Source organism: Loxodonta africana, chromosome 4 (assembly GCF_030014295.1).
Source record: "Loxodonta africana isolate mLoxAfr1 chromosome 4, mLoxAfr1.hap2, whole genome shotgun sequence".
In the NCBI taxonomy this organism is placed as follows: Eukaryota; Metazoa; Chordata; class Mammalia; order Proboscidea; family Elephantidae; genus Loxodonta; species Loxodonta africana.
The window spans coordinates 168,065,818-168,091,667 of record NC_087345.1 but is presented as its reverse complement, the minus strand read 5'-3'; the positions used below and the strand labels follow the sequence as shown (position 1 = coordinate 168,091,667).

General features: G+C 39.1%; 1 protein-coding gene across 1 annotated transcript in view; it reads right to left on the bottom strand.

Moving 5' to 3' along the window:
• Positions 1-25,850, bottom strand: part of LOC100669100 (myosin-IIIa) — a 127,887-nt gene that overhangs the window by 37,972 nt on the left and 64,065 nt on the right. The gene's annotated exons all lie outside the window — the stretch shown is intronic.

Below are 25,850 nucleotides of genomic sequence, written 5' to 3'. Positions count from 1 at the left end.
AACTGAGAGTGACCCTATAGGACAGAGTAGAACTGCCCCATAAAGTTTCCAAGGAGTAGCCGGTAGATTTGAACTGCTGACCTTTTGGTTAGCAGTCACGCTCTTAACCAGTGAGACACCAGAGTGTCAGCTTGATAATAGTTTCCTAAAAATTGACTTTACGTATGTTGACTTTCTATGACCTTGACCTTAAATTGAGGGTATCACTTAATTTTTCTCTCCATAGAACTGCTGGCTCATTAAAGTCAGCTCTGATTATACTCAGGGTAGTAATAAAAGAAAGTCTAGCTTCTCTGCTAGAACTACAGACATCTCAAGCTTTCAAGATGAGGGAGAATACAGTGTTGATGCATAGTCATAGCTTTATGCCCCAGAATTTATAGAATATTAATTAGGTATATTTTAGGGTTATACTTCCTGAATTGAAGAAATGCCACTGGATCTCTCAAGAACACTTATATCACTTATCAGTCATGGTGACACTTACATGGTTAGTTGGGTGGACCCAGGAATAACCTATAGATTTAGAGCCAGGACACATAGGTTCAAATCCGGGTTCTGCCACTTAATTAGCTATATTATCTTGTGAAATTTTCATAAAGTTCCATTTTCTCATCTATTAAATGGGAGTAACAATCCCCACCTCACAAAGTAAAAACATCTGGTACATTAATAATCATTTGCTATTGAGTATGTCATAATAAAAGATGTGTAATATAAAAACAATGCATAACAGACAATTACTGTAGGGTCCTGGTGCCCAGCACAACAGACATGCTGATGATTTATTTCACAAGAGACAAGAAGACTTGTATCACAGCTTTGTTTCTGTGACTTTGTCTTCACACTGCTTCTCCCACCCAAGGGCCCCAGTCTGCAAAAGACAGGTTATACACAACTTCTGAACTACACCTTGTAGCAATACTTGCACATAGAGGCCTAACTGCTTTCTCGGAAATGAGTAAATAGTCCCTGGGTTGTGCAAATAGTTAAGTGCTCAGCTGCTAACAGAAAGGTTGGAGGTTTGAGTCTATCCAGAGATGCCCCAGAAGAAAGGCCTGGTGATCTGCTTCTGAGAAATGAGCCACTGAAGAGCCTGTGGAGCACAGTTCTACTCCAACATACCTGGGGTTGCCGTGAGTCAGAATAAACTTGATGCCAACTTTATTTTGTTTTATATCAAATAGTCATGTCTTGGGGAGAACTTTCCACATGGTTCACATACAAAAATTACAGACTACTTCAATTATTATTTTATGTAGTCTTCAATTCATTAAATATATTAATTGAACACCTTATAAGGCACTGTACTGGGTGATAAAGAGATGCTTAAAAGAAGCTCCTTATCCTCAGGGAATTTAAACTATAATTCGGGTATAACATTAGTAAATGAATACTTACCATACAATGTAACTTATGACAGATAAATACTATGCACGAGAGTTCAGAGAAAGAAAACTTATTTCTGACAACTTCATGAAGGACTTTAGCCAGTGGCTGTTGGGAAATTTGATAAGCTGAAACTTTCAGTCACTATGGTAGGAACCTTATAAAGATGAAGTCTCATTTCAAGGGTGTCACCAGGAAACAAAATATGTATCTGTGCATACATATTTCCTAGGTGGTGCAAACAGTTATCATGCTGGGATACTAACTGAAAGGTTGGAGGCTCGAGCCTATCCAAAGGTGCCTCGAAAGGAAAGCCTAGCGATCTACTTCTGAAAAATAAGCCATCGAAAACCCTACTCTGACACACATGGGGTTGCCATGAGTCAGAATTGATTCAATGGCAACTGGTATATCTATATATTTAATTTCAAGTATTTATTTATTTTTATTTATTATTTTTCTCATTAATTTTACTCGTACTTTGAAAAGAAAGCCTAGCCTTGGTTTACATGAGTTTCACTGGACACATGTGCTCAGCAGGCAGACTAATGATAATGCTGCAGACTAGTAGAACTGTGTTCATAACCACATGTGAAATTAGGCAAAGGGACCACAGTGAGCTAAAGAACTGATAGTATCATATACCATCGTCCTTTCTTTCAGCACACTGTGAACGTGTGGAGGAGCTCTGGTGGTGCTGGTATTCAGAGCCATAGCTGACAATCAAAAATCAGCAGTTTGAATCCATCAGTTGCTCCTTGGAAACCCCATGGGGCAGTTCTACTCTGTCCTACAGGGTCGTTATGAGTAGGAATCGTTTTTTTTTTTTTAACGTGGCTATATATAGTGTTATATATATGTATACATATGTGTATATATATAGGTTTTTATATATATATACCCCCATGCTTTTGTCAATTTGTCATACTGTGGGGTCTTGTGTGTTACTGTGACTGGAAGCCATACCACTGGTATTCAAATACCAGCAGGGTCACCCACTGTGGACAGGTTTCAGCTGAGCTTCTAGAATAAGGCAGACTAGGAAGAAGGACCTAGAGGTCTACTTCTGAAAAAAAAGCTAGCCAGCAAAAACCTTATGAATAGCAACAGAACACTCTGATATAGTGCCAGGAGATGAGCCCCTTAGGTTGGAAAGCATTCAAAATATGACCGGGGAAGAGCTGCCTCCTCAAAGTAGAGTTGACCTTAAAGATGTGGATGAAGTCAAGCCTTCCGGACCTTCGTTTGCTGATGTGGGATGACTCAAAATGAGAAGAAATAGCTGCAAACATCCATTAATAATTGGAGTATGGAATGCAGGAAGTATGAATCTAGGAAAATTGGAAATCATTAAAAACGAAATGGACTGTATAAACATCGATATCCTAGGCATTGTTGTTAGGTGCCGTTGAGTTGGTTCTGACTCATAGTGACTCTATGCACCACAGAATGAAACACTGCCCAGTCCTGCGCCATCTTCACAATTGTTGCTATGCTCGAACCCATTGTTGCTGCCACTGTGTCAATCCATCTCACTGAGGGTCCTCCTCTTTTTCACTTTACCAAGCATGATGTCCTTCTCCAGGTATTGATCCCTCCTGACATAGTCTCACCATCCTTGCTTCTAAGGAACATTCTGGCTGTACTTCTTCCAAGACAGATTTGTTTGTTCTTTTGACAGTCCACGGTATATTCAATATTCTTCACCAACACAATTCAAAAGAGACAACTTTTTATACCCTTAGGCATTAGTGAGCTGAAATGGACTGGTATTGGCCATTTTGAATTGGACAATCATATGGTCTATAATGCCAGGAATGACAACTTGAAGAGGAATGGTCTTGCATTTGTCATCAAAAAGGACATTTCAAGATCTAACCTGAAGGAAAAAATGCTGTCAGTGGTAGGATAACATGCATATGTCTACAAGGAAGACCAGTTACTAAGACTACTATTCAAATTTACACACCAACCACTAAGGAAAAAAGATGTAGAAATTGAAGATTATGTGGTCTGAAATTGATGGAACATGCAATCAGGATGAATTGATAATTACTGGTGATTGGAATGTAAAAGTTGGAAACAAAGAAGAAGGGTCAGTAGTTGGAAAACATGGCCTAGGTGATAGAAATGATGCCGGAGATCTCATCATAGAATTTTGCAAGACCAATGACTTCTCCATTGCAAATACCTTTTTTCAACAACATAAACAGTGACTATACATGTGGACCTCACCAGGTGGAATACACAGGTATCAAATCAACTACATCTGTGGAAAGAGATGATGGAATAGTTCAATATCATCAGTCAAAACAAGGCCAGGGGCTGACTGTGGAACAGACCATCAATTGCTTATATGCAAGTTCAAGTTGAAGCTGAAGAAAATTAGAATACATCCACAAGAGTCAAAGTATGACCTTAGGTATATCTCACCTGAATTTAGAGACCACTTCAAGAATAGATTTGGCCCGTCGAACACTAATGATGGCGAGTTGTGGAAAGACATCAAGGGCATTATACATGAAGAAAGCAAGAGGCCATTAAAAGACAGGAAAGAAAGAAAAGACCAAAATGAAAGTCAGAAGAGATTGTGAATTTTGCTCCCAAACATCGAGTAGCTAGAGCAAACAGAAGAAATGATGAAGTAAAAGAGGTGAACAGAAGATTTCAAAGGGAAGCTTGAAAAGAGAAAATAAAGTATTATAACGACATGTGCAAAGACTTGAAGTTAGAAAACCAAAAGGAAAGAACACACTCGGCATTTCTCAAGCTGAAAAAAATAAGGAAAAAATTAAGCCTCAAGCTGCAATACGGAACGATTATGTGGGTAAAATACTGAACAGTACAGGAAGTGTCAAAACAAGATGGAAGGAATACACGGAGTCACTGTACCAAGAAGAATTAGTCTACATTCAACCATTTCAAGAGGTAACATGTGACTAAGAACTGATGGTACTGAAGGAAGAAGTCTAAGCTGTACTGAAGACACTGGCAAAAAACAAGCCTCCAGGAATTCATGGAATACCAAGTGAGATGTTTCAACAAATGGATGCAGTGCTGGAAGTGCTCACCTGTCTATGCCAAGAAGTTTGGAGGATAGCTACCTTGCCAACAGGCTGAAAGAGATCCCTATTTATGCCTATTCCAAAGAAAGGTGATCCAAAAGAATGTGGAAATTATTGAATAATATCATTAATATCACACGTAAGTAAAATCTTGCTGAAGATCATTCAAAAGCAGTTGCAACAGTACGTCCATAGGGAACTGCCAGAAATTCAAGGAGGATTCAGAAGAGGACGTGAAACCAGGGATATCACTTTTGATGTCAGATGGATCCTGGCTGAAAGCAGAAAATACCAGAAGGATGTTTACCTGTGTTTTATTGACTATGTAAAGCCATTCGACTGTGTGGATCATAACAAATTATTGATAACATTGAGAAGAATGGGAATTCCAGAACACTTAATTGTGCTCATGAGGAACCTTTACATAGATCAAGAGGCAGTCGTTTGAACAGAACAAGAGGACACCGTATGGTTTAAAGTCAGGAAAGGTTTTGCATCAGCATTGTATCCTTTCACCATACCTATTCAATCTGTATGCTGAGCAAATAATTTGAGAAGCTGGACTATATGAAGAAGAACTGGGCATCAGGATTGGAGGAAGACTCATTAACAACCTGCAATATGCAGATGACACAACCTTGCTTGCTGAAAGTGAAGAGGTCTTGAAGCACTTACCGATGAAGATCACAGACCACAGCCTCCGGTATGGATTACACCTCAACGTAATGAAAACAAAAATCCTCACAACTGGTCCAATAAGCAACATTGTGATAAACAGAGAAAAGATTGAAGTTGTCAAGGGTTTCTTTAACCTGGATCTATAATCAACACCCATGGCAGCAGCAGTCAAGAAATCAAATGACATATTGCATTGGGCAAATCTGCTGCAAAAGATCTCTTTAAAGTTTTAAAAAGCAAAGATGTCACTTTAAAGACTAAGGTGCGCCTAACCCAAGGCATGGTGTTTTCAATTGCCTCATGTGCATGGGAAAGCTGGACAGTTAATAAGGAAGACCAAAGAAGAACTGATGACTCTGAATTACGGTGGTGGTGAAGAATGTTAACTATACAATGGACTGCCAGAAGAACGAACACAAATCTGTCTTGGAAGAAGTACAGCCAGAATGCTCCTTAGAAGTAAGGATGGGGAGACTCCGTATCACATACTTCAGACATGTTATCAGGAGGGATCAGTCCCTGGAAAAGGACATCATGCTTGGTAAAGTGAAAAAGAGGAAGACCCTCAATGAGATGGATTGACACAGCGGCTTCGACAATGGGCTCAAGCATAGCAACAATTGTGAGGATGGCGCAGAACTGGGCAGTGTTTTGTTCTGTTGTATATAGGTTCTCTATGAGTCATAATTGACTTGACAGCATCTAACAACAACAAAATTTAAATATATATATAAATTTTAGTTTAAAAAAAAAAACCTAATACATAAAAACGAGGCAGAACCCATGGTCTCAAAGGTGGAGAACCTGAAAGACATTCCGTTTATATCCAGGGCAAGGAAACAGAAGCAAGGTCTTGAACTTTCAGAGCTCCTTCATTTGAAGGTAACCTTGGGAGAAGCGTGCAGACCTAGAATGATCTCACCGTTAGACGCATTATTCTGACAGCATATTATAGCTTAAGTGACAACTGCAAAGTTCAAAAGAGGTTTCGTGCGTTTTATATAGAAAGCACATGAGGTTAAGGTCTAAACTGATGCATCTGTCATTTCCATTTGCCCGTGTCAGAATCCCCTGAAACGCTTTTGTGGCAGGCTGTACAGAGCAGAGATGAGTACCTGGAAAAACAATGGGCTCCCCTTCAAGATACTTGTCATTATCATGGACTTCTGGCAAAGCAATGAAGAAAAAAAATGCTATTATTCAGGATTTATAAAGCACTTATGGTGAAGTGATCATGCCTAAAACAATACATTATGAATTTTATGACTTTTATGATCTCAAAATATTCAGTTTTTTAAAGCATATGTGGAGAAACTGAACCTGTTTAACTGTTCAGAAAGCCCTTTCCTATGCCCTCTACATTAAAAAAATTCCTTTAAAGCACAGGAAAACAGTTAGGAGCTGCAAAAGAGCTGAGCTATTTAGCATATATAATCCCTACTGTGTTCCTGTTGCCCCAGTTACCTTTTGAAAAGAGGCAGATGAATAATCATTTGAAATGCATACTAAGGAGGTAAGGGGAATCAGAACACTTAGATATGAGGAAACCCCCCCTCCACCACATGAGTCAAGATCTCGCTTTTTCATTTAATTTTGAGTGTGAGATGTGAAGGGACATAGTAACAAGAAAGTCCATAGAAGGTCACTTCTATAGCTAGGTTCTAAACAATAAGCTTAACTGTTTAGGTCCTATGTGTCACCCCAGGAGAGATTCAGCATGGCTACCTTGGGCCCTAATGGGGACATTGGTGGTTCAGTGGTAGAATTCTCCCCTTCTAAACAGGAGACCTGGGTTCAAATCCCAGCCAATGGACCTCATGGGCAGCTACTACCCATCTGTCCTGGTCATCTAGTGGTGCTATAACAGAAATACCACTAGTGGGTGGCTTTAACAAAGAGAAATTTATTTTCTCACAGTCTAGTAGGTTTTTTTTTTTTTTTAGTAGGTTACAAGTCCAAATTCAGCACCTTGGCTCCAGGGGAAGGCTTTTTCTCTCTGTCGGCTCTAGAGGAAGGTCTTTGTCCTCAATCTTCCCCTGGTCGAGGAGCTTCTCTGGCACAGGGGCCCCATGTCCAAAGGATGCACTCTGCTCCTGGTGCTGATCTCTTGGTGGTATGAGGTCCCCAACTCTCTGCTTGCTTCCCTTTCCTTTCATCTCCTGAGAGATAAATGTGGTGCAGGCCACACCCCTGGGAAACTCCCTTTACCTTGGATCAGGGAGGTGACCTGAGTAAGGGTGGTGTTACAATCCCACCCTAATCCTCTCAACATAAAATTATAATCACAAAATGGAGGACAACCACACAATACTGGGAATCATGGCCTGACCAAGCTGATACACACATTTTGGGGGAGAACTAACTCAATCCATGACACCGTCTGTCGGTGGAGGCTTATGTGTTGTTATGATGCTAAACAGGTTTCAGCTGAGCTTCCAGACTCAGACAGACTAGGAAGAAAAACCTTGAGATCTACTTCTGGAAGTCAGCCAGTAAAAACCCAATGGATCACAACAGTCTGATCTGCAATCAATCATGGGGATGGCGCAGGATCCGGCATGTTCCGTTCCATTGTGTATGAAGTCACCATGAGATGGGGCCGAAAAACAATATCGAGCTGTCAGACTCACAGCAGCATGGGGGTGGAAGGGTGTTTGCCACAGGCTGAGAGAAGCTGCAAGCTGAAAAGTGCCTTCCTACCCATTGCCATGGAGTCGATTTTGACTCATGGTGAGCCTACAGGACAGAGCAGAACTACCCCATAGGGTTTTCAAGGCTGCAGTCTTTATGGGGAGACCTGGTGGCTCAGTGGTTAAGAGACTGGCTGCTAACCAAAAGGTTGGCAGTTCAAATCCACCAGCCACTCCTTGGAAACTCTATGGGACAGTTTTACTCTGTCCTACAGGGTCACTACGAGTCAGAAGTTGGGTTTAATCTTTTACCCCATCCATGTCACTAAGGTCAACTCTACTTTGAGAATGCAGTTCTTTCCCAGTCATATTTTGAGTGCCTTCCAACCTGAGGGGCTCATTTTCCAGCACTGTATCAGACAGTGTTCTGCTGCTATTCTAAGGTTTTCACTGGACAATCTTTTTCAAAAGTAGACTGCCTGGTCTTTCTTCTTAGTCTGTCTTAGTCTGGAAGCGCCACTGAAACCATCCAACATGGGTGACCCTGCTGGTATTTGAAATATCGTCACACAGCTTCCAGCATCACAGCAACACAAAAGCGACCACAATAGGGCAAAGTGACAGAGAAGTGGTGGAGTGGCTTCTTAGGGAGGTGCAAGTTTAAATTCAGACTACTAAACAGAGATTCACAACACAATGCAGGTTCAGCTCTCATCATTCAGATCTCTGTTCAAATATCTCCTCCTCACAGAGACCTTTCTCCATCAACCCCCCTTCCTCCACTGCTCACTCTTTAGTCCTCTACGAAGCTTTAAATTTTTTCCTAGTATTTCTTACACTTTTGCTTGTTTATTATCTCTTTTTCTCTCCCATTAGAATGAAAATGTCACAAGAGTAGAAGTTTGTATTATTCATCTCTGTATCGAGAGAGACTTGGGGGTGTTACATAAATGATTGAACTTTCTGGATTCCCCCTGTACAAGTAGTTTTGTACAACAGTTTTTCAGATAGAGGAAGGTAGGGGTGAAAAAAATTAAATCATGTATGTCTTTGTATAGGTGTGTATTGTCCTTAATTTTCTGATTGTGAATGTTAATACATGTTCATTACAGAAAAATTTTAAAATATGGAAATATCATTAAGACATTAAAAATAAATTATAAATCCATGTCCTACAGGTAACGTCTGTTAACATTTTAGTGGGATCTTTTTAGTCTTTTCTAAAAAGACTAAGAATTTTTAGTAGATTTGAAATCATACTATTCAATTTTAATTTATTTTCTTTAACAAAAGAAAAATAATATAAGCATATTCTCATATACTTAACATATTTTCATAAACATTATTTGAATTGCATAGTTTTCCATTCTATTCTCTTATTTGGGAACATTCTAAAAACCAAAAAAACCAAACCCGTTGCTGTCGAGTTGATTCCGACTCATAGCGACCCTACAGGACAGAGTAGAACTGCCCCATACGGTTTCCAAGGAGCGCCTGGTGGATTTGAACTGCCAATCTTTTGGTTAGCAGCCATAGTTCTTAAATACTATGTTACCAGGGTTTCCGGGAACATTCTAGATTAGTTCTTTACCTATTTTAAACAGTGTTCTGATGTATATCTTTGTGCGCCAAGCTTTCCTTTATTTTGGATTGTATGTTTAGGATAGGTTCACTAATCAAGTGGTGTGAACATTTTTTACAGGCTCCTGATATGCACTTCAAAATTGATTTTTTTAAAAAGCTTGCAACAATATGCAATATGATCAACACTGCATAAAACACTCCTAATTGTCTGCATCCTCACAGCAATAAATATTGTCATTGCAATTTCTTCTGATATTTTGATAGGCAGACATGGTAGCCTAGTGTTATATTTACATTCCTTTGATTAGATCTTAAACTACCCAAGAGGATAGTTCGAGGGGAGGAATAAAGACAATATGCTTAATTCATATTATAATTTAATGCATGCCAGCTATTCTTAGGAGTATTATTCTGAGAGATGATAATAAATACAATTTAACTTTTTCTTGGACTCATAGAGACGCCATTACACCATCAATTATTGTAATGTTGCCGAAGACACAGATCAGACAGATGAGACATAAAGTTAAATGAAAGACAATGCTCAATGTTCTTGAAAACATCCTTGATGTCAGGTTGATTTTTGTTCCTCTGCTTCCTTCTCACTTACAGTTACATGTCCTCCTGGTCATGTGACTTCTGTCCTTAGGAATTCTTTCATGAAGCTGGCTGTCGAGTAAGTATCCCCGGCAATTACCTTCTTTAGTGTTGATCTCAGTGAACTAACCTGGCCGAACATTCACAGTAGCAGCTGTGATTCCTGTGGATCTCACCAGTGGATCTCAGGGCTCCTATTTCTCTCATGTAGTCTTTTTGGAGCATGTAAAGTGCTGCCTCACCTTTCAAGAATACGACTAATGCCATTTTGGAGAAAAATACATGCCCCAAACTTGCAAATTTTTCTTTGTATCATCATAATTAAAATATTATCATAACCAAAACTAAAACCAAACCCATTGCCATCGAGTCAATTCTGACTCATAGGGACTCTCTAGGACACAGTAGAACTGATCCATAGGGTTTCCAAGGAGTAGCTGGTAGATTCGAACTGCGAACCTTTGGTTAGCAGTCCTGGGTTTTAATCACCGTACTGCTGGGGCTCCATTATGGAGCATACTGTTGTTACTATCAGGAGCCCTGGTGGCACAGTAGTTAAGAGCTCTGCAGCTAACCAAAGGGTTGGCAGTTTGAATCCACCAGTCACTCCTTGGAAACCCTACGGGGCAGTTCTGCTCTGTCCTAGAGGGTCACTATGAGTCAGAATCGACTTGACGGCATGGGTTTGGTTTGGTTTTGGTTTTTTCTTTAATTTTTTTCAAGTGCCCCTTACAATTTGAATTTTATCAGAATTCTAGCACACTGCGAGAGATCAATCCTCTAATAATAAACCACAATTGGAAGGCCTACATGAGGTTGTGTTGGTTGGGCTAAAACAATGGTGAAACAGTTCTATGCCTTTTTGTTTCCTTGGCTGAAGCTCTAGAATTATCTAGATCTAGAATAATGTGGTTCTGAGGCAGACTTATGGTTCTATGTCACAGATAATTACAGCACACAAAATGAACATTTATTGCCCTTCCATGCACTATCTAGGAGCCCTGGTGGTGCAACAGTTAAGCGCTGGGCTGCTAACTAGAAGGCTGGGGGTTTGCACCCACCTAATGGCTCCAAGGGAAAAAGATCCGGTGATCCGTTCCTATAAACGTTACAGCTTAGAAAACCCTATTGGGCAATTCTACGCTGTCACACGGGGTAGCTATGAGTCCAAATCAACTCGATGGTATCTAACAACACAAAAATATGTACTATCTAAATCTTTAAGAAACAATGATTTTCTTTTTCACAGGCTGCACCTAAATTAGTACATACAAGACCAATCAATCTGTACTTAATTTGCTTTAATTCCTTTGCACCTCCCTGGTAAGCAGTCAATTAAGCGCTCCCAAAGCAGACAGACTGCATCATCATGTAAAGGATAGAGAGCTTCTGAACGCTACATCTGATAATCTTACGAAAGTCTGAAATTTCAAAAAGATTCTTCTGAAATCATTAAGGGTTCAGTAGAGGACTTTGGCTCATATAACATTCTTATTCATAAAAGGTGAGTATATGCAGTGATAGCGTGCACTTAGATTTTTCACTGAACTTATACCTGTGGAAAGAAGCCATATGCTGCTAACGTAGGTGAGTCTACCATTTGAAACTGTTTCAAAATTTTTGATATTTCAGAATCTGGAAAGATTTTAACAGCTGGTATAGATGAACCTCAGCACTTACTCATCTTGCCAAGAAATTTGGAAGACAGCTAGCTGACTGGAAGAGATCCATATTAGTACCCATTCCAAAGAAAGGTGATCAAACCAAATATGGGAATTACTGAACAATATCATTAATATCACATGCTAGCAAAATTTTGCTGAAGATAATTAAAAAATGACCATAGCCATACATGGACAAGGAACTGCCAGAAATCCAAGCCAGATTCACAAGAGGACATGGAATGAGGGATTATCACCACTGATCTTAGATGGATCTTAACTGAAAGAAGAGAACACCAGAAAGATGTTTATGTGTTTTATCAATGATGGGAAGATATTCGACTGGGTGGATCATAACAAATTTTGCATAACATTATGAAGGATGAAACCTCTAAGACTATGGCCCTAAGACACCCTTCTGAACTAGAACTGAAGCCATTTGCAGAGATCACCTTTCAGCTAGACCATAGACAGGCCCATAAATAAACAATAACACCTGAAAGGAACGTGCTCTTCAGAACAGTCAATTACTTGAGATCAAAAGGGCAACATTTGCCCAAAAGCAAAAATGAGAAAGGAGGAAGGGGCAGAAAATCAGGACAAAAAGAAACAGGAAACTTAGGACAGAAACGAGGAGAGTGCTGACACATTATGGGGAATGAAACTAATGTCATGGAATACTTTATGTACAAACTATCAAACGGGAAACTAATTTGCTCTTATACTTTCACCTAATACACAATAAAAAATTGTAAACAACTCAAAAGACAAAATAAAACAAAATATATTACAAAGAAGGGAAATTCCAGAACACTTACTTGTGCTTATGCAAAACTTGTATATGGATCAAGAGGCAGTCATTTGAACAGAATAAGGGGATACTATGTGGTTTAAAATTGGGAAAGCTGTGCAGCAGAGCTGTATCATTTCGCTTTACTCATTAAATCTGTATGCTGAACACATAATTCGAGAAGGTGGACAAATGAAGGATTAAATATCAGGATTAAAGGAAGACTCCTTAACAACCTATGACATGCAGAAGAAACAACTTTGCTTGTCAAAATGAAGATGACTCGAAGCACTTACTGATGAAGGTCAAAGACTACAGCCCTCAGTGTGGATTATGCTGCAATATGAAGAAAATGAAAATCCTTGCAACTAGACCGATAAACAACAGCATGATAAATGGAAGAAAAAGGCTGAAGTTGTCAACGATTTCATTCTGTATGGGTCAATGTCCATGAAAGCAGCAGTTAAAGAAATTAAATGACATATGCATTGGGTAATCTGCTGCAAAAGACCTCTTAAAAGTTTTTAAAAAACAAAGATATCGCTTTGATGACTAAGGTGAGCCTGACCTAAGCCATAGTCTTTTTAATGGCCTCATATGTATGTGGAAGCTGGACAATAAAAAAAGAAGACAGAGGAGGAATTGATGTATTCAAATTGTGATTCTGGCAAAGAATAATCAGTATATTGTGAACTGCCAGAAGAACAATCAAATCGGTCTAAGAAGAAACACAACCAGAATGTTCTTTAGAAGCAAGGATGGTGAGACTTTGGTTTGTTTATTTTGGACACGTCATCAGGAAAGACCAGTTGCTAGAAAAGGACATCATGCTTGGTAAAGCAGAAGGTCAGTGAAAATGAGGGAAACTATGTGGCATAGTGGTTAAGTACTACGGCTGCTAACCAAGAGGTCAGCAGTTCAAATCTGCCAGGTGCTCTTTGGAAACTCTATGGGGCAGTTCTACTCTGTCCTATAGGGTTGCTATGAGTCGGAATCAACTCGATGGCAGTGGGTTTGGTTTTGGTTTTATTAATGAAATAGGTTGACACAACAGCCCCACAACAATGGACTCAAACATGCCAACTATCATGAAGATGGCATAGGACCAGGCTATGTTTGTTGTGTTATACATAGGTTGCCATGAGTTGAAGCCAACTTGACAGCAACTAATAACAACAACATAGTTGATCTCAATATTTATTCTCCTGTGTTTGCTGTTTTCAAGTCATAAAAACCAGTATCTCTTTTACAAGTTTAGTCTATCTTTTTATTCTTCCTCCCATTTGAGGTCATGGGAGGAAGAATGGGCTTTCTATTAAGGATGGCATTTGCAATTTGCCTTATTCTGTGGCATTATCTCTGTACAAATCATTGTAGAGGATGCCATACTCAATCTCAAGAGACATCATGGAACATCTACTATGTGTAAGACACTGTATGTATAGAGGTGTGTGGGGCCGGGGAAGGTAGAAATAAAGATGAAAAAGGTAGAGTCCTGTTCTTTACGGCACAGCAAAAAGGCTCTCTCCTTTGTACTCTAATCTTGAAATCACATCCTAGAATTTCTTTGCTTTTGGTTATATTCTCCTTTTCAGTTGTTCCATATTCCAGTTCTATATCCTTACTGTTAAATGGTCCCCTGCTTCCTGCAGTTGTTTGAGTCTCTAGTTGTTGCCACTGTTGTTTTTATCAATGATACCTATTCTCTCCAGTTTCCTTCTTTCCTGCCTCATGTTGATTCTCAGGCTTTTCAATGTGAAAAGATTGCCTTTCTTTTTTTTAAATAGATATTGAACCTTTTCTTCTGCATGGGAAATTACTTTGTTAGTCTCCGGCTCTTCTCAACTTTGCTTATCTATATGTTCATGAGAAGAATACTGGATAGATAGAAGATTCTGGTCTGGGTTTTGTTTCTCTAGTTGTGTGACCTTAGGCAACTCACTGGAGTCATTTTTATCTGTGAAATGTAGACAATCTATTTAGGTTTCTTCTAGTTCTAGCATTTTAAAATGCCAAACTGCCTGGATGTGTTGTGAAACTTAGTGAATAAATGTGGTGAAACTTGTGGGCAGAAAGTTTGCAAGAGACAACAAGCTACAGAAACACATGTTTTTCTTGAAGTTTTTCTTTTAGTAAAAGAATTCCTACTAAACAACTGCTCAAATGAGTGTGCATACATATGAAAACACTGTCCACTATGGGAAGAAGTGGACAGTGAGAAGTTCCTCATTTTAACCATTGACAAAAGTCCTCCTGGCTGTAAGAAAAAAAAAACAACAAACCCATTGCTGTCAACTCGATTCTGACCCATAATGACCCTATAGGGCAGAGTAGAACTGCCCCATAGGGTTTCCAAGGAGCGGCTGGTGGATTTGACCAGCCAACCTTTCATTTGGCAGCTGAACTCTGAACCACTGTGCCACGAGGGCTGTAAGAAAAAGGATTTTAAAGATTGAAAATCTAGCATTTACTTAAGGCTGCGATGAGCACTCAAAGTGAATTGGCTATGTTTATTGTAGTGAGAAAAGAAACTTATTTTGCCACTTTTTGTTTTGAAATAATTACAAATGTACAGAAAGTTTCAAGAACAGTACAAAAAATTTCTGTATGTTGAGGTAGAGCCAATATGGCACTATAGACAGAAGCACCACGCTGTCCCACCACAGCAAAGACCTGAAAAACTAAGTAAAACAGACGCAAACATGAATTCTGAAACTCTAAGTGTCAAATGAAGAGATAAAGAACTCAATCAAGCACTGAATGGAATAAGAAACTCACAGAGAACAGAGGGTGAGGAGAGATACGAGTGGAGGTTCCCTATCAGCTAATGCAGCATGGATTCACCACCTTGGACTCCTGATGGAGATGACTGGACAGAGAGTACAGGAAAGCAGGTTCATGGAGCTCCCAACAGGAGATGGAACAGCCGGTAATCAGTGATATATATTTTCCCATGCCCCATCCTTCTCCCCCCGCTACTTGGCCTCTGCCTCTTCCTAGCTGGCTGCAGTTGCTTGGTCACCTGGGAAGAGCAGGGTCCATGCTTGGATTCACCCTGCCCACATCAGAGATTGGTGAATAGGAAGTAAGAGAAAGCAGCTTCATGGAGCTCCCAGCAAGAGACAGAGTACCAAGTAACCAGTGAAATATGCTTTCCCACCCCCTATCCTTCTCCCCACTGCTCTACCTCTGCCACTCCCTAGCTGGCTGTGGTCACTGGGCTGGCCAGGAAGTGCAGGGTCCGACCACTTGGATTCACTCTGCCCACAGGGAGTACAGGAAAGCAGCTTCATGGAGCTCCCAGCAGGAGACAGAGCATCTGGTAACCAGAAATATATGCTTTCCCACTTTCCAACCTTCTCCACGCCCCCACACCCGCTTGCTTCTGCCACTTCCCGCCAGCTGCAGACTCTTGGCCAGAAGGCACCGGCTCCAGTTCCATAATGCTTGGATTTGCCCCACCACACTGGCTGGCTCCCTCAGTGCCATCTGTTTTTTGCCGATGTTGCTTTTTTCCACTTCTTTTGGTTTCTTCTTTGCCTCTCCCTTCCTTTCTCTTGAACACCTGACTCCATGCGCCACCTTTGCTTCTTTTTGAAAGGCTGTGAAGCACCCTTCAGCTGGGGAACTGCCTCCCCAGACTGCGCCGCCATACTAGTGGGATCCCCGGGGCCTTTTTTGTTTTGTTTGTTTGTTTGTTTTCTTTTTCTTTTCACAGCTTGGGAGCCCTTCTAGCTGGGCTGTACTGGTTGGCTTGGGAGCCACTTTCTCGATCTGCACAGCCACATTGGTGGGATGCCTTGGTGCATTTTTTTCTCTTTTTTCCTTTCTGTCTTTCTTCATTTCTCAATTTCTCATCTCTCTATATTTACCTTCTTTTCCTGTCTCTTGAATACCTGGTGTTGTGTGACATCTCTGCCCCTTCTAGCCAGGCTACACTGAGTGGCCTGGGAACCACCTCCCTGGTCTTTGCAGCCACACCAATGGTACCTCTGGGGGCTTTTCTTTTCGTAAACTTAATTTATCTTATTTTTCTCCTTTTCTTTTTCACTTATTGTTTTTCCCTTTTTCTCGGTTTCTCGTTTCTCCACTCCAATGGTAAGCTCCCGTAGCACTCTCTTTTTTGTTTGTTTTTGGCTCCTGTTTCTCTCTCCTCTCTCTCGTTTCCCATACCCATCTTAGCTTCACATATCACAACGTCTCCCCTCCTTCCTGCCTACCTGCACTGTGCACTGAACATCACACCCCTAAGCAGCACAAGCATGGCCTACTGGGAAACTGCTCTGCACTGATTCCTGGCCCAGTCTGTCAGTCCTAGTATGTGCCACAAACAACTCATCCCAGTCCCTCCCCCTTAGCTGGATTTGCCCTGCTGCACCATAGCTGAGCAACTGGCCCTGCCCATTGGACAAAGAGGTGAAAAGTATCGTGCCCAAAGATGAGCAAACAACAAAGAATGAATAGTCCACCTGCTGGATATAACCAAATAAAACAAAAAAACAGGACTAAATAAGCAAATCTACAATCAATAAATGAAGAAAATAACTACTCAATGTCCCAAAGACAGTAGACAATATGAAACCATAAAAAAACAGAATAGGATGGTTTCGGTAGGCATCCAAAATAAAACACCACATGACTTTCCAGTAGAAGAAAAGGCACTAGAACTACCCGATAGGGAATTAAAAACTCTAATATTCAAGCTATCCAAAAGCTGAAACAAAAACCAGACAAGTATGAGGAAAAAATAGACAAATTCATGGAAAAGGCAGACAAATTCATGGAAAACAGAGACAAAAAAATGGAAGAATTCAGGAAAGTAATATAGGAACAAAATGCCAAAATGAATTTACAAGAGGAAACATACAAAAACAACACCTAGAAATCCAAAAGATAAACAACAAAATTTCATAAATGGCCAGTGTCATAGAAGGACTGAGGAGCAGGTTTGAAACAATGGAAGACAGGATCATCAAAGTTGAGGACAAACAGTTGGATACAACTTTGAGGAAAAATCAGAGAAAAGGAGGAAGAAAAATGAAGAAACTCTGAGAATTATGTGGGATACAATCAAAAGCAAAAATATGGCAGTGATCGGAGTTCCAGAACACAGGGTGAAAATGGAAAACACAGAGAGGGTCATTGAAGAAGTGCTGACGGAAAACTTCCTTAATATCATGAAAGATGAAAAGCTGACCATCCAAGAAGCTCAGTGAACCCCATATAGGATAGACCCAAAAAGGAAATCACCAAGGCATATTATAATCACACTTGCTAAAACCAAAGATGAAGAAAGAATCCTGAGAGCAGCTCAAGAAAAATGAAAAGTCACATACAGAGGGGAAACAATAAGACTAAGCTCTGATTATTCAGCAGAAACCATGCAGGGAAGAAAGCAATGAGATGACATGTATAAAACCTTGAAAGAAAAAAACTGCCAACCAAGAATAATATATCCTGCAAAACTCTTGCTCAAATAAGATGGTGAAATTAGAATATTTCCAGATAAACAGAAATTAAGGGAATATGTAAAAACTAAACCAAAATTACAAGAATTATTACAGGGAGTCCTTCAGTTTAAGAACAAACAACATCAGACCCCAGCCTGAATCTAGGATGCAAGATCATACCACCTAGATACTAACCTAGGAAATGAACTCTCAAGGACTATCCAGAACCAAAAGAATTACAACAGGGAACCAAAGAGGTTAATCTGTAAATGACAACAACATCAGAACAACAAAAGAGGGAATAAATGATGTAGGTATAGAACTTCCTAATGGAGAGGAAAAGGTGACACCAAGTAATAATACACTGGTTCAAACCAAGGAAGATGAGGGTAAATTTCAAGGTAACCATGAAGAAAGTTGACAAACCTGCTCATCAAAATAAAGAAGAAAAACATAAAGTCTCAGAAAAAATTTAAAATCTACAAAAACAAAAGAAATGAAAAAAAATCCACAAAAAAGGGAGTTCAGCACAGGAGAGTAAACAAAGGGAATTCAGCACAAACAAAACTTCAGCACCACAAAAAAAGATCTACAAAATGACAGCAGTAAACTCACACCTATCAATAATTATACTGAATAAAAATGGCCTAAATGCACCCATAAAGAGACAGGGAGTAACAGAATGGATTAAAAAAAAAAAAAAAAAAGGATGCATCAATATGTTGCCTACAAAAGACACACCTTAAAAACAAAGATGTCAATGTATTAAAAATCAAAGGATGGAAAAACATACATCAAGCAAACAGCTACCAAAAAAGAGCAGGAGTGGCAATACTAATTTCAGATAAAATAGACTTTAAAACTACACCCACCATAAAAGAGGGCACTGTACAGTGATTAAAGGGAGGATCCATCATAAAGACTTAACCATAATAAACATCTGTGCAACCCAAAACAGGGCTTCAAAATACATAAAACAAACTCTAACAGCACTGGACTGAAAACAGAAATTGACAGATCCACAATAATAGTAGGAGACTTCAACATACCACTCTTGGTAAAGAACAGAACATCTAGAAAGAAACACAACAAAGATAAAAAACTTTAAAGGGTGCAATCAGCCAACTTGAACTCATAGACATATATAGAACACTACACCCAACAGGTGCAAAGTACACATTCTTTTCCAACATACATGGAACGCTCTCCAGAATGGACCACGTCTTAGGCCACAGAGCAACCCTCAACAAAATCCAAAACACTGATTTAATACCAAGTATCTTCTCTGACCACAATGCCATCAAAGTAGAAATTAACAACAGGAACAGCAAGGAAAAATAAATCAATTACATGGACACTGAATAACACCCTCCTTAAAAACTGCTGAGTAATAGAAGAAATAAAAGATGGAATAAACAATTCCTAGATTAAAATGAGAATGAAAACACATCACACCGAAACCTTTGGGACATAGCAAAGGCAGTGTTCAGAGGTCAATTTGTAGCAACAGATGCACACATCAACAAAGAAGAAAGGGACAAAATCAAAACATTAGCTACACAACTCGAACAAATAGGAGAACAGCAAAAGAAGCTCACAGCCACCAGATGAAGGCAAATAATAAAATTCAGAACAGAAATAAATATAATAGAAAAAAAATATAGTGCTATTGAGAATAGAAAAACAATACAAAGAATCAATAAACCCAAAAGTTGGTTCTTTGAAAAGATCAACAAAATCAACAAACCACTGGCTAAACTGACAAAAGAAAAGCAGAAGAAGATGCAAATAATTCAAATAAAAAATGAAATGGGGGACATTACAACAGACCCAGCTAAAATAAAAAGCATTATAACAGAGTATTATGAAAAACCATAGTACAACACATTTGAAAATCTAAAGGAAATGGCCAAATTTCTAGAAACACACTTCCTACCCAAACTAACACAAAATGATGTTGAAAATCTGAACAGACCCATAACAAGAAAAGAGACTGAAAAGGTGGGGGGGGGGGTGGGGAAAACAAACTCCCAACAAAAAAAAAGCCCTGGCCTAGATGGCTTCACTGGAGAATTCTACCAAACATTCAGAGAAGAGCTTTCACCAGTACTCCTCAAACTATGACAGAACATAGACTAGGAAGTGATACTTCCAAATTGGTTCTATGAAACCAGCATAACCCTGATACCAAAACCAGGCAAAGACACCACAAAAAAAGAAAATTACAGACCAATACATCTCATGAATATGATGCAAAATTCTCAACACGATTCTAGCCAATAGAATTCAGCATCATATCAAAAAAATTATACACCACGACCAAGCAGGATTCATAACAGGTATGCAAGGACGGTTCGACATTGGAAAATCAATCAACGTAATCCACCACATAAATAAAAGGAACGAAAAGAATCACATGATCATCTTGATCAACGCACAAAAGGCATTTAACAAAGTCCAACACCCATTCCTGACAAAAACTCTCAATAAAATAGATATAGAAGGGAAATTTCTCAACATAATAAAGGGCATCTATGCAAAACCAACAGCCAACATCATTCTTAATAGATAGTGGCTGAAAACATTTTCCTTGGGAACAGGAACAAGACAAGGATGCCGTTTATCACCACTCCTATTTAACACTGTGCTGGAAGTCCTAGCTAGAGCAATTAGGCAAGAAAAAGAAATAAAGGGCATCCAAACTGGTAATGAAGAACTTAAACTGTCCCTATTTGCAGATAATATAATACTATATATAGAAAACCCAAAAGAATCCATGAGAAAACTACTGGCACTAATAGAAAGATTCAGCAAATTAGCAGGATATAAGATAAACATACAAAAATCAGTTGGATTCCTATACACCAATAAAGAGAATGATGAAAAGAAATCAGAAAAATAATACCATTTATAATAAAAAAAAAATAGCCCCTAAAAAAGTAAAATGCTTAGGAATAAATCTAACCAGGGATGTAAAAGACCTATACAAAGAAAACTACAAAACACTACTGCAAGAAACCAAAAGAGATCTACATAAACGGAAAAACATGCCCTCCTCATGGATATAGGTAGACTCGACACTGTGAATATGACAATCAAAGCGATCTACAAATACAATCAATCCCAATCCCAATCCCATTCCCAACAACATTCTTTAAAGAGATGGAAAAACTTATCATTAACTTTATATGGAAAGCGAAGAAGCCCCAGATAAGTAAAGCACTACTGAAGAAGAAGAACACAGTAGGAAGACTAGCACTACCTGACCTCAGAACCTGCTATACAGCTCCGGTAGTCAAAACAGCCTGGTAATGGTACAGTGACAGATACATTGACCAATGGAACAGAATTGAGAACCCAAATGTAAATCTATCCACCTATGGTCACCTAATCTTTGACAAGGGCCCAAAGTCCACCAGATGGGTTAAAGACAGTCTTTTTAACAAATGATGCTGGCAAAACTGGATGTCCTTCTTCTGAAAATATGAAACAGGACCCATACCTCATACCATACACAAAAACTAACTAAAAATGGATCACAGACCTAAATATAAAGCCAAAACTATAAAGTTCACAGAAGTAAAAATAGGATCAACCCTAGTGGCTCTAATACATGGCATTCACAGGATACAAACCATAACCAACAACACACTAGTTCCAGAGGATAAGCTAGATAACTGGGAACTTCTAAGAGTTAAACACTTATGCTCATCAAAAGACTTCACCAAAAGAGTAAAAAGAGAGCCTACAGACTGGGAAAAAAAATTTCGTTATTACAAATCCGACAAAGGTCTAATCTTTAAAATCTATAAGAAAATCCAACACCTCTACAACTAAAAGACAAATAACCCAGTTAAAAAATGGGCAAAGGAAATAAACAGACACTTCACCACAGAAGACATTCAAGTGGCCAACAGACACATGAGGAAATGCTCACTATCACCAGCCGTTAGAGAACTGCAAATCAAAACTACAACGAGATACCATCTCACCCTAGCATTACTGGCAGGAATAAAAAAAAACAGGAAATAACAAATGTCGGAGAGGCTGCGGGGAGATTGGAACTCTTATATACTGCTGGTAGGAATGCAAAATGATGCAACCATTTTGGAAAATGATATGGTATTTCCTTAGAAAGACAGAAATAGAAATACCACATGATCCAGCAATCCCCTTCCTAGGAATATATCCTAGAGAAATAAGAGTCGTCACACAAATAGACATATGAACACCCATGTTCATTGCAGCATTGTTCACAGTAACAAAATGATGGAAACAACCTGGATATGCATCAACAGATGAGTGGATAAACAAACTATGGTACATACATACAATGGAGTATTATGCAATGATAAAAAACAATGATGAATCTGCAAAGCATCTCATAACATAGATGAATCTGGAGGGTATTATACCCAGTGAAATAAGTCAAACACAAAAGGACAAATATTCCATGAGGCCGCTACTGTAAAAACTCAAGAAAAGGTTTACACGCACACAAAAATAATCTTTGATTCTTATGAAGGAGGGGAGGGATGGGGATGGAAAAACACTTAATAGACAAGTGGTAACTTTGGTAAAGGGTAAGACAGTACACAATACTGGGGAAGCCAGCACAACCTGTACGAGGCCAAGTCAGGGAAGCTGCATAGACACGTCAAAACTCCCTGAGGGACTGAATTGCTGGGCTGAGGGCTGTGAGGACCATGGTCTCGGGGAAAATCTAGCTCAATTGGCATAACACAGTTTATAAAGAAAATGTTCTATATTCTACTTTGGTGAATAGCATCTGGGGTCTTAAAAAGCCTGTGAGCAGCCATCTAAGATACTCCACTGGTCTCACCCCTTCAGGGAGCAAGGAATAACGAAGACAACTAAAGATACAAGAAGATAAGTTCAAAGGACTAATGGACCACAACTACTACAGCCTCCACCATACTGAGTCCAGTACAACTAGACGGTGCCTGGCTACCACCACTGCCTGCTCTGACAGGGATTACAATAGAGGGTCCTGGACAGAGCTGGAGAAAAATGTAGAACAAAAAATTAACTCACAAAAAAAGACCAGACTTACTAGCCTGACAGAGACAGGAGAAACCCTGAGAGTATGGCCCCGAATACCCTTTTAGCTCAGTAATGAAGTCACTCCCAAGGTTCACTTTTCAGCCAAAGATTAGACACGCCCATAAAACAAAATGAGACTAAAGGGGCACGCCAGCCCAGGGGCAAGGACTAGAAGGCAGGATGGGACAGGAAAGTTGGTAATAGGGAACCCAAGGTAGAGAAGGGAGAGTGTTGACATGTTGTGGGATTGTTAACCAATGTTGTGAAACAATATGTGTACTGTTTAGATGAAGGTTTACAGAACAAACTAGTTTCTCAGTAAAGTACAACTAAAAACAAAAACAAAAAATTCCTGTACGTCCTTTACCAAATCCCACCACTGCTAACATTTTACGACATTTGCTTTACCTTTCTTTCTCTCTATATATACATAGTTTTATTTTTAGTAACAAATGTTTTAATGAAATAAATATTATGAAAATAAAGAAAATAAAGTGCTGATAATAGACATGCAAAAATCTAAACTCTTGTTATAAAGTAAAATTTATGATTTGAAATCTATTTTTTCCTGTATTTTCTATTCAAAGTGGATATTGATGTCCCTGTTGGTTTTTATGTTAATGTTAACGGCAATTGGCCATCATTAACTTGAGAGGATACAGGTCATTAATTCAGAATTTGACAAGTAACCTAATAAGAAAGTATTTTGAGTAACTCCTAATACAATATCCGTGTTTTGATTTTATAAAAATCTTATTGTATTTTTTATAGGAAATAGTCTTAGAATGATGCTTCCTTGAGAAGCTTCCTTAATCAGAAAAGGTGGTATACTATGGATGTTGAAGACGAAAACTCTAATCTGTCAATATTTTGCACATGATACATATTCTCGAATGCACTTTAGAAGGCATAAAGACTTTTACAAATTTACATTTTATAGACAGGTAGGTTCCCGGGTGGCAAGAATGGTTTGTGCTCAACTACTAACCCAAATGTTGGCAGTATAAACCCACCCAGTGGGGCCTTGAAAAAAGGCCTGGAGATCTGCTTCCATAAAGATTACAGCCGAGCAAACCCTATGGAGCTCATTTCTACTCCGTAACACAGGGGGTCGCCATGAGTTGGAATCGGCTCTATGGCAACTGGGTTGGTTTTGGTTTGGTATCAGCTTAGGATAAGAAGGAAAATTGTATATTTCACTGGAATTATTTTTGAATCTAAATTATCAAGATAAGTACCACAAATACACACAGCACATGAAGAGTGCTGACCCAGCTTCTTCAATGAAGAAACAGACTGTGTCTGAAGTAGGTGCTGAGTAAAGGGTGAGGGAACATGAGAGCCAAGAGTCTTCTTGAGAAAGACAGAGGGAGCGAATGACCTGTCTACAGCTACGGGTGGCTGTGCCACTCTCCAGACATCCACAATGACTACTTAGGTATCAACTTCCATACTTATTTAGTGTGTGAGAAGTTTAAATATTTGTATGAGATCTCAAATGGTAACCCCAAACTTGGCCAAGCATTTAAAAAGGAAGATTTATTGTCTCAAGGGTTTCTTAAATATACTTGGCTATTTTAATGCTTGAAAAAAGGTGCCCAAAGTGGCCTTTATCACTTGGGGAGCTAAAGCAAGTGATACTACTATAGCACACATATGGCTTATTTCATAAGGAAGAAGGCTGGGTATAAAACAAAAAGTCATACTTAGTAAGCAAAACAATTTGAAGACATGTATAAGGGGTTTACTTTGAATTACCCACACATTTTTTTTTTTTTTAGTCAGATGACTAATTCCTTTTACTTTATAGTGCAAAGAAAATGTTGAAAATGTAGGTATTATATAATTGAATGTATTTTTATTCTTTGTAATTGCCACAAATTATGAGTTGGAGGTGCCATTAAAAATCTCCAAAGGTTTAAACTTTAGGATGTGAACAGCTGAGATGGAAGTCATTCACATGACTTTGTGCAAGAGCAGCAAGAGCAATAATTGCAGTTATCGTTTCTGTTATATGCTATAAATCATCTCTTGCTTATAAAATGACTTCTGACTTTTAGCTGTAAACCCATGGGCGCATTTATAAGTGATATATGCTCGTCCATGTACAGAAACAAACATGAATAGCTCACTTTAAAGAGGAACTTCACATTGCTTAAGGTGTTTCTGCTTGGAGCGATGACAAACTTTTGGAAATGGACAGTGGTGATGGCTGTATGACACGGTGAATGTCATTAATGTCACTGAGTTGTACACTTGAAATGGTTACAATGGCATTTTTTTGTTACATATATTTTATTACCATAAAATTATTTAAAAAAAATGTAATATATACCCTTAAAGAAAAAAAGAACTTTAGTTAACAGTCAGACACATAAGGACATAGAGTGATCTTCAGATTCTTGGGCAAACAATGCTTTGTAGCATCATATGTATTTTCTGGATGCCACAAAAGCATTTTTTTTCCCAATACCAACTTATGTCTCCCCACCAAAATCAAACCAGTTGTTGTTGAGTCAATTTCAACTCATGGCCATCCCACATGCATCAGAGTAGAATTGTGTTCCATAGGGTTTTCAATGGCTGATTTCTCAAAAGTAGATCACCAGGCCTTTCTTCCAAGGTGCCTCTGGGTGGGTCTGAACTACCAACCTTTCAATTAGTAGCTGAGTGCTTAGCTGTTGGTGCCGCCGAGAGACTCCAACCTATGCCCAGCGGTGACTAATCTATGTTTGGTGCGCATTCCTCTTGATTTGAAATGCAAACTTCTAGGGAGCTGAGATCATTTCTTTTGTATGTTCTATACCGTAGTGATTAAACCACAGTGCAAAATTAAAACAAAACAACAACAATAAAAACCCCACCACCACCAGTACGAGCATGAGACTAACCTCAGTAGGCCTGTGGCAAAGTATGTACTTTTCTAAAGGTCTGTGATCCAA